Source organism: Mus pahari, chromosome 1 (genome assembly GCF_900095145.1).
Source record: "Mus pahari chromosome 1, PAHARI_EIJ_v1.1, whole genome shotgun sequence".
In the NCBI taxonomy this organism is placed as follows: Eukaryota; Metazoa; Chordata; class Mammalia; order Rodentia; family Muridae; genus Mus; species Mus pahari.
The window spans coordinates 133,578,557-133,588,445 of NC_034590.1; the positions used below are offsets into that span (position 1 = coordinate 133,578,557).

The 9,889-nt window shown below is 46.3% G+C and overlaps 1 protein-coding gene across 2 annotated transcripts in view; it reads left to right on the forward strand.

The window, feature by feature from the left end:
- The first annotated feature begins 3,003 nt into the window (after positions 1-3,003).
- Positions 3,004-9,889, forward strand: part of Cemip2 (cell migration inducing hyaluronidase 2) — an 82,277-nt gene continuing 75,391 nt past the window's right edge. The window contains exon 1 of one of the 2 annotated variants that reach the window (XM_029535278.1): positions 3,004-3,038. The gene's annotated coding sequence lies outside the window, so the exon portion shown is untranslated. Of the gene's footprint in view, positions 3,039-3,756; positions 4,199-9,889 lie in introns of those variants that run through there. The other variant, XM_021220364.2, reaches the window with a different exon arrangement.

Consider the following 9,889-nt stretch of genomic DNA (forward strand, 5'->3'; position numbering starts at 1 on the left):
CACACACACACAGAGAGAGAGAGAGAGAGAGAGAGAGAGAGAGAGAGAGAGAGAGAGAGAGACTAGAAGCTTGAATAAAAGGGAACCATGTTTAGAGGTAAGTACCACTTTTTAACATTAGAATGTTCTAACTTTGTGTGGGTGGTGTTGGGTAGTGTTTGTTAAAATTTATCTGTCATCTTCAGGTATGGCCTGGGTTCCAAGAGCAACCAGTTTCTGTGCTTGACTCTAAAAAAAAAAAAAAAAATCACTGTGAGAGTTGCCTGATTTAATATTTCGGTTTAACCTAATATTGGGGAGGTAAAGAAGAGCCAATCACAGGTACCAGGAGCAGAAATGGATGGGAACTTATGAGTGCCACAGTTAAGCTGCTCACAGCGTCACTGTATTTAATTCTCATGATGACTCTGCCAGCTAGGTGCTATGCCTATTCCTCTTTAAAAATGCAAACATGCCACCCAGAGAGGTTGGGTATCTTGTCGAGAGTTATAGTAGTGAGCTGTGGACCTTGGTTCTAATCTAAGCAAGCCGACTCTCAAGTCTTAACTCTCAGACAATGAAGACACAGTCACGACAGGGGTAGGGGTGGAGGACATGCTCTGAGCATTGCCTCCATCCCCGATGCTTTGAACATAGTAGTGAGGACATCCCATACCACCTAAGTGGGCGGTGTTCCCAGGATGGACCAGGTCCAATGGCTGCTTCAGAAGATTGTCCAAACACCTAGCCCTTGAGACCCATTTTGCTGGGCCATGCTAGCCGGACTGCCTCCAGTGGGGTTGGCGGTGGGCATCGGGAGCACACACACTGGTGCATAGCTTTTCCCTACCACCTGCTTCTGGGCCCCTCCAATTACGGGTACCACTTGACAGACAGGCCTAACCAACATCCTGCTACTCTGTCTCAGAGCCTGCATCATGCTCTCTCCTTTGCAGCTTTCTCATCCGTTTCTTTTGAATTTTTTCATGTTTGAGATGAACATCTAAAACAAAGTTTATAAAAATTCTCAAAAGTATTCTATTAAAATATGTGCCCAAACTCCTTGTTTACAGACTTCACTTTTTAACTGTAGTTTTTAGTTTCTGCTGAAAACTGAGTAGAGAAGAGTTTTGTCTCCCTAATCTTCCCTACTCTCAGCATCCATTTTCCTTGGTTTGGCAAGGAATACAGATGGTGGAAGAACGCTTTACAATCAAAATCTCTTTTAAAATACTTTACATGAATCTGTGAGGGCTATTTATAACTACGGAGTAGTTGGCCGCCTTAATTCTAATATGCTCTTGCAGGAGCTATTTAAACGTTCCTGGTTCAGTGTCACATTGGCATAATCACTTCCAGGAGGATTAACATAATATGACTAAACTTCAATCAAAGTACCTGGTGCTTAAAGATACAGAAGAGCCATTTTGTATAAATTTGGCACAAGTCGGAATGCAGGTTGCCTCAAAGCGCATTGCCACAATCAATAAGCCCAAACAACAAGTGGATTCCTGTGTTTTTAGAGGTTTGACATTTGAGCTCAATTACACTAGTGTAGTCAGCTTCCAGCAAGGTTTCTCCCTGGACCCTTCCAACTTCTGGTGGCTGCTTGCCTCCTTGATTTCTTGTTGGTTTATCTCTCCAGCCACTGCTTCCCAGTCCATGAGCCTTCTACACCTTTGTGTTTTAAATTTCTCTCTGCCTTCTCATAAGTGTGATTGCAGTTAGGGCTCACCCAGGCAACTCAGAAAAATCTCTGTCAAGACTCTCACGCCAATCACATCTCCATACCTAGTAGGTTCCAGGATTAGAAACACACACACACACACACACACACACACACACACACACACACGGATGCACACATGTTAGGGTGGCCTGCCTCTCTTCTTTTTTAAAAATTATTAGTATTTTATCTGTATGAGTATTTTTGCCTGCATGTCAGACGAGGGCATTGGATCCCCTGGAACTGGAATTACAGACTGTCATGAGCTGCTCTGTAGGTTGCTAGGAATCAAACCTGGATTCTCTGGAAGAGGAGCCCAAGTCATATCTCCAGCCCCTCATCCTCCCTCTTGAGTTCTAAACATGTCCCGTTGAGGCCACCATAAGAGTCCTTCCTCCTTTACAGTTTGTCATAGAGAATCATCTGCTCTATTACTTTAAGTCCTCCCCCTTTCTCTTCTAAAAAGGGACTGGTGCTGGAGATGGCAGATGGGTAAGGATTCTGTGAATTCTCAGAAGTATGTAGAGCTTCTCCTTCGGGGCATCTTTCCAAGGTTTTTTAGTTAACTGTGGGTTCGGTCTAGAAGCATTTCCAAAATTTACATTTGCAGACTCTTCTGGCTCAGTCCATAGAGCTTTGTTGAGGCAATTCCAAGATTTTTAGGATCTTAGAGGATTCTTATTAGCCCCAATCTGGAAAAGTTGGTTCAGTTCAACCAAGCCCTAAACCAAACCTTTTTTGTCTGCTGGTGTGTCATAGTTACATGGTTGAATTTTTACTGGAAGGGGGGAGAAAACAAACAAACAGATAGACAGACAGACAGACAACAGTGAGCCTGAAAAATGAACAATCCTGTCTGTACAGTATTCATTGAAACAGTTCCCCAGCGGCGACACTTCCAACTCTGAATTAGAGGATGATGACTGTCCGGATTTGGCAATCTGGCAGCTGTCATTAGTTCCCGACCTCGTGGTCTGACGGACCAAGTCAGGTCGCGCCCTTTGCTGCAGGAAAGGCTTTTCCTCTGCCAGAGCAACTTCCTCCAGGAGACCGGGTGGTGGCAGGGCTACTCAAGCCACCCGGCCAGTAGTATATTCTGCAGTAGGGTGGGCTGAGGATTGGCTTTCAGTGTTGCATCTCCGCCCCCTGCAAGCTTCAGCCACTCTAGAGTAGCGTGGGCAGAAGGCGTGACCAGACCTAGGTATATTTATTCTGGCCTTAGTGTGAGATGTTGGGGCTGCTCCAAGCTCTTAACCAGAACTGGAGAACGGTCTGAAGTCAAGAACACACTGACTGCTGAGAGGGCTACGAATCCAGCTTCCTTGTTGGCCAGGTGGGGGCAGTCGAGGCGCCACGACCGGAGACTCTGTTTTGAGTGAGGTGGGGGGCTTGCGGGATATTATTGGGGGAATACTGCTATGCCGAGTCAGCTTCATTCCGGAGCGATAAAAGATGTCGAATTCAGCTATTGGATGATAAAGGAAGAGAATAGAGTTCAACCCTGTGTGTGTGTCAGAGGGTGGTGGTGGTGGTGGTGGTGGTGTGTGTGGGTGGGTGGGTGGGTTGGTAATAGGGGTTCAGCAGCCTGGCCAGACCCTAGAAGATGCAGGCTCAGTTTCGAGTGATGAGGGGCGCAGGCTCAGGTCGACTTTGTCAAGAGGTGACAAAAAAAGCACTATCAGACTCAACTTGGATGATGAGGAACACAGACTCAGGTTCAGGCCCGCTGTTTTTTTTTTTTTTTTTTTTTTTTTTTTTTTTTTTTTTTTTTTTTTTTTTTTTTTTTTTTTTTTTTTTTTTTTTTTTTTTTGTGAACTCCCAGGTAGTAGTCATCTGTAGCCGAAGGTCAAGGCGGCTCTGGGGAACCCCGGCCGCCGACGGTGTTGGCGGGCGTCCTTCCTGCTGAAGGCAGCTGGAGGCGCTGAGCCTTCGCCTGCAGCTTGTGGTGGGCGGAGCCTCCGCAGGTCTCTTCCCTCTGGCAACAGGCCCCGCCCACCCCGCCTTTGCCCCGCCTCCCTAGCTCGCGGCCGCCTGCCCAATCCGCAGCACTCTCGGCCCAGTCGAGCCGGCGCTTGTGTGGCCGGAGGCTGATTACGGGGACCCTAGTGAGCCGCAGCGCCCGCCGGACCCGGGACCTGCGCGGCTCGGGAACGCGCCCTGCCTGCCGCTATTGTCTCGGGGCCGCACAGGCTCGCGCCGCCCGGACGGCGATTCCCCTCCTCTTCCTCCGGGAGGGAAGGATCCGAGAGCGCCAAGCCGGGCTGGCTGGAGGAGGTGGCCGCGAAGGCGGAGGGAGGAGCGTTACTCCCCGGCCCCGACTGCTTCTCCTCCGGCGTCGGTTGCCGCTGAATTCAGAGCGGCAGCCGGGCGCGGGTTCCTGGCCATGGAGAGGAGATCTGCACGCGGGGACTCCAGGGGCTCTGCTCCCGCTCCCGCACCTCTGGCCATCGCTTAGACACCTGAGTAGACCGACGCCAGGAGGGGGAGGGGAAGGTAAGGCTCCTCTGGTCCGGGGTGCCCAGCCCCGCCTCCTTGGCTGTCCCAGGGGCCTGGAGGGCGCAGACCCGATTTGCGCACCTTGGCGTCCTGGAGGCCTGGCTGTCCCTGTGCTGGCGGTTTTTTTTTTTTTTTTTTGGCCGAGAAGCACAACATCCTGTGGGTCCCAGCGTCCGCCTTTGCCGCCGCCTTCCCGCCGGGGTTCTCCCAAAGCGCCCCGAGACTCAACCTTCTTCCATGAAAAGGGGTCCTTAGGAGTAGGGGTTTGATCCCCTTTTCATCCACTTTGTGTTCCAGGGGAGGGTAACAATGGATCTTTCAAAGTCGGTGTGAACAGCCCTAAAGTTTCTGGAAAGGTTGCGTGGGGGACGCGGACCGCAGTGAAAGATTGATGGAATGTGCATTGTGGAGCCTTGGCGTCTACAAGAGCACGCTTGTGTAAAGTTTGGGGGGAGTGTGGATCTTTGTCTCCTACTGTTCCCCTGAGTTGGTGTGACCCTGCTCCTTGTGGTAAGGCGCTGCTTCAGAATCTGGGCATCATTAAAGCTGGGGGACCAGTTTTTAGCACAGGACCTCACTCACCACAGTTCCTTGGTAGAGTTGGGAGGTCCTGGCAAAGAATGGGGTTCTCACTGCGAGTGCCCTGAGGTGCTTCGCGTAATACTACTTACTGCCCTCTAGCAATAAAACCAAGGTCTCTGCTGGGGGCTGGCGTTTGTCACCAGACCCCCTGTGGAGCAGAAACACCGCCCTTAAATCCTCCACTGAAGGTTAGGAGAACAGACTTTTGACACATCTCCTTTCTTCTACAGTTGGGGTTAAAGGTAGATTGATAGGACTTCCATCTGCTCCTGAGCCACACCATGTCTTGGACTGACTCCCTTGTGCTGGTGACTAGTGTAATGCTATACAGTTGCACATGTTGAAAGTGTGCAGTGGTCTTAAGGGCTCTTAGCAGTAAAAAGAAAATTTAGAGGGAGAGGAGGCAGGAGAAGAGTTTCATCAAAGCTAAGGGAAGCCTGAATTCCCATTGCTAGCAGTCATATGTGTTGGAAATGGCCACTAAACCCAAATACAAACAAATTATATATACCCCTCAAGATTAAGAAAAGTTGACCCATTAGCACTGGTCTGGTCTTGGTATCCTACTCTGGTGTGTCCCTTACTGTCTTTCCCTTTGAGTTTGCGTTTCTGGGCAAAGCAAAATGTGCACCAGGCATGCTGTTCATTTAGTGAACATAGGACAGCTCGTGATAGTGTCTTCTGCCTTCAAAGTAACATTCCTTATTTATGTGTAGGGTGGTGAGTTGGAGCTGGAAATTTATCTCAGTCTTTAAGTTCACTCTGTCCCATACTGGTTTGTCTGATTTTTGTCCTCACAGAACGGAAAGTTAAGGTTAGACGAGAACTCTGAGCAGTCACCTGTTCTTTGTCAGCCTGTGGATGAGAGAAAGCTGAGGCGTGGTGAGTGTGCATATGTGTGTGTGTGTGTGTGTGTGTGTGTGTGTGTGTGTGTGTGTTAATGTGGGCTCCTAGGAAGTTCTGTGTAGTTGGGATGGCTGGTCCATGGCTAATTGTTTGAGGAAGGTCTCCTCTCTTCATCTAGCCTATAGCTGGGGGATTTCCTGAAGTGTTATAATCACAGGAAAGTTGAATGTGGCAGCACCTCAGTTAAGCTATAGGGGATGCAGTTTAGCCTGTTTTTACAGATACCAAGAAAATGGGCAGAGAGCAGACTTGTGAACCGTTATGAGATTGGAAGGATACCACTTAGTAGCTATGTGTGCCTGAGCAAGCTTCTGAAATTGAGATAAATGAGCCATATTTCAGAAAGAGAAAACCATAATCACTATTGAACGGATTGTTTGAGTCCCACATTTGTAAATGGCTATACACTATAAAGTGCTCTGGAGTATTTATTAATAATGCATCCATCTATGAATCTACCATGAATCCATTAACTGAATACTTAATAAAACCACTCATTACATACCAGACATTCTGGAAGGACTCTCAGCGTACACTGTGGCACTTAACTGTCAGCCGGAGAGGGAAGGGAAGGAGTGGCTGCAGTTGGGGAAGCCAGAGGGCCGGAGATCCCTGTGTGTTTCCATTGACAAAGATGAGTAAGACTGCTGCTGAGGAAATGAGGGTGTTGCTGGGGACCCAAGCAAACTAACAATACCAAGATCTTATCAGCGTGTGAATGGGAGAGCCACCTTACCCCTGCTTCTTTAGGAGGGCAGAGAGAGGGCTCACTGGAGGGAGGGCTCACTGGAGGGTGGGCACTCACTGGAGGATTGGCTGCAGAATCTTGTTTCTGACATTATTTGCTAAATCAGGCAAAATAGAGACTGAAAATTGGCGTAGGAGTATCACTTTTTTTTTTTTTTTTTGGAGACAGGGTCTCACTGTGTAGCCAAGGCTGGTTCCACACTGCCAAGCCATCATTGGCCTTCCATTTCACCCAGCAAAACTGAAGGTGAGAAGCCAGGCATGGATTTGAAAGAAGGTGGCTTTGGCTGTTGAAAACAGTCTGCTGCTGGGCTAATTGCTAAGTTTTTTCATCCTTGAGATAAGGTTTAAAATGCTTGATGAATATACTGGAGTCAACTGCGTTTCCAACTGATAGGCAAATTACTGAGTTAACACTGCCAACCCCAAGGTATTTTATATTGTAGTTTGAAACAAGCTGTAACTAGATATAAATTATAGCTTAGTCAAGCTGGCTTCCGCCATAGATTTCCATTTATTGGCTCTTGTCAGAATGGAAGCAGGTGTGTGGGCCTGTAGGCTGCCTGCTGCTCTGTGATACACCTCCCTTGTCAAGGCATCTGCCCCTCCCCCTCACAGGGAATCTTTTCACTGGCTTGGACTTGTGACTAGAGGGATGAGCTGTCTGGTACCGGGCATCACTCAAGATGGCCTTGTCTGAGTTTGTCTCTCAAGCCAGCTTCCCTTTTAGTTTGCTGTCCCAACAAGGTCAACCTAGGAATAGGGTGGGGGTAGGGCATCAGCATCTCTGAGACTATGAAAAGTGGCTCTTACTGTCTCCATTTGTAGAGAGGTATAATTTTCAAATGAGACTGTTGAATGCTCCCTCTCCTAGCGGCAGCTGTTGTGGGGTGAAACCTGAAACTAAGCGGTGCTCACTTTAGTTCCCCCACTAGAAATGCACATAAGGTCAGCTGATGTTTTATAAATCACTGTTGATGGGACTCTAGACTTAGATATTTAAAGCTATAAAGCTAAACATGGCTTTTGTGGGTGATGTGAATGTGAGCCAGGGTGGTGTTGTACTTGCTGAGTCCTGGCCTGTAGTTCCAAAGGATCCTAAAAATACTGATAAAGTAAGGAAGTGGGGACCCTGAGAGGCTCACTAATTAGGTAAGGTCATGTAGTAAATTAATGACTGAGCAGGGACAAGAACCCCTTTGTCCGTATTTCCAGACGGCGATTTCCCGCTCCTTCCCTATTTACTCGTTTATGCCACTTTGCTTTCGTTGGCAGTTAGTTAAGTGTTTAGTTTTCACTTGAGCTGAGAAACCCATTGTACTTAAGTTTAAAAGACAGACAGACAGACATGTCTTTTCATCTCCCATATTTATTGTCCATGATATGGAGCACGTAGTAGGGTGATATTTATGGGAGATTTCTGTCAAATCAGGAACTCTGGTTGGAAATGTTAGCTTTACTTGCATTTTCTGTAAACAGGATGCAAGCTTGCAATATTGTAGAAGTGCAATTTTTTTTTTCTCCTAAGAAGCAAGTTCCTGGAAACATGCAAACTTTTTTCCCCCTTTCTTTGTGAATCATAGGGATAAAATCATAGGGATAAAATCATAGGGATAAAATCATAGGGATGCTTTGTGTGTCCTTCTGTTTTCTCTTTGCTCCTTTTGAGAAGCCTTTAATGCTGGTCATCCAGAACTATGTTCAGCAAGTATTTTATTGCACTTCTAGACCAGACCAGGCAAGGCACACAGAGTCAGTTAGATAAATGAGGCATGGAGTCTTTAGTAAAATGCCTCTAGAAAAAGTAAAACAGACCCAGAAAATGTACTTACTGTCTCCTCACAAATGAGATCTTTGTCCTATGTGCCAAACCTGTTTTGAAATTATTAGTAGATTCCCTCTGTAGACAGATTTGTAACAGGACATTCTTTTCACAAAGTGGAAAAATGAAACTTCTTATATGAGGCACACCAGGACTGCTCCTTACTTTGTGTAGACAGTAGGTAAAAGTTAAGTTGTATTTAATAAGAACTCTTGTTCTGTCCTTGGTTGATGTGGAGCCCCATGGTGCTCAGGCTGGCCTTGAACTTGTAATATAGCCAGGGATAACCTTGACCTCCACACCTGCTTCCTTCCTTCTGGATAAGGGAATTTTATGATGAATAGATGGCTGCTGAGGAGATAGTGTAGCCTTAGCCTTACTGTGGTAAATGTGTAGAAATGCTATTGGGATATTATTGCTGCAGAGGCTTGCAATTTGAGACAGTCTAGATTGAGCCACCAAGAAAGGAGTTGTCCTTACCGCCTCTGAGTTTGATGAAGGATCTTAAGACTCACAGCCTACCTCATCACAAATCAGGTGTCTTCTTGGTGGGGTCTGGAGACTGAGTTTCTTGAGTGAACCAGTTATTGATCTAGAAGCTTTTATCTAATTACTGGCATTCATTTTGGAGACTGAAAACTTTTATATTATGATGTTTTCAGCTATGGGTTCTCTATTGCTCTCTATTTCTCTATTCTTTTATTTCTCTATTCTCTCTTATTTCCCGAGGAATAAATAAATAGCTTGGCAAGTTTGATAAGTAGCAAAACAAAACAAAACAAAACAAAACAAACAAAAAACCCTCCACCACCAACAAAACCTGTATTCTATTACATAAGAAATGAGAATAAAATCATTGTGTTTTTTTATTGTTTTTTTTTGTTTGTTTTGAATGAACAAAACAATACTATAGAACCAACTGTGTTGACAATGAGGTCATCATATGAAGCTTAAAAACTTGTCCCTGTGAAGTTAAAGATGTGGCCTTAATTGCTCAATGGGAATGCATGGCTAGCCACTCCCCAGTGATAATCAAATGTAAGTAAGCACTGTTAGTAGGGTGGATTTGAAGGTGGTCCAGCTCTCAAGGTGAAATGAAGGGTGTGAAGTCTTCTCTGCAAGGTTCACAGCATCCTTCTACTTACTAACAGCAACTGCTGATTTCACAGGCGCCTCTGTTTAGACCCTGCCAGTTTCTTTTTTAAAAAAGATTTATTTATTTTATGTATAAGAATACACTGTAGCTATCTTCGGACACACCAGAAGAGGCATCATATCCCATTATAGATGGTTGTGAGCCACCATGTGGTTGCTGGGAATTGAACTCAGGACCTCTGGAAGAGCAGTCATTGCTCTTAACTGCTGAGCTCTCTCTCCAGCCCCCAGCCAGTTTCTTGGTTGTACTATGCACTGCAGTTCCTTGTTGACTCACATTATCTCCCTACTGCCCTTAGCACTGAACTTAGAGCTTCTTGACTGGAGGGTCATCTGTGCATGGGTGTGCCTTGTGCATGTGTGGTGTGTGTGTGTGTGTGTGTGTGTGTGTGTTTGTGTGTATGTGTGTATTTTCACTACCATGTCAATATTGACTGCCATGTCTATTCTGAGGCAGAACCCTTGTGTTAAGAGAT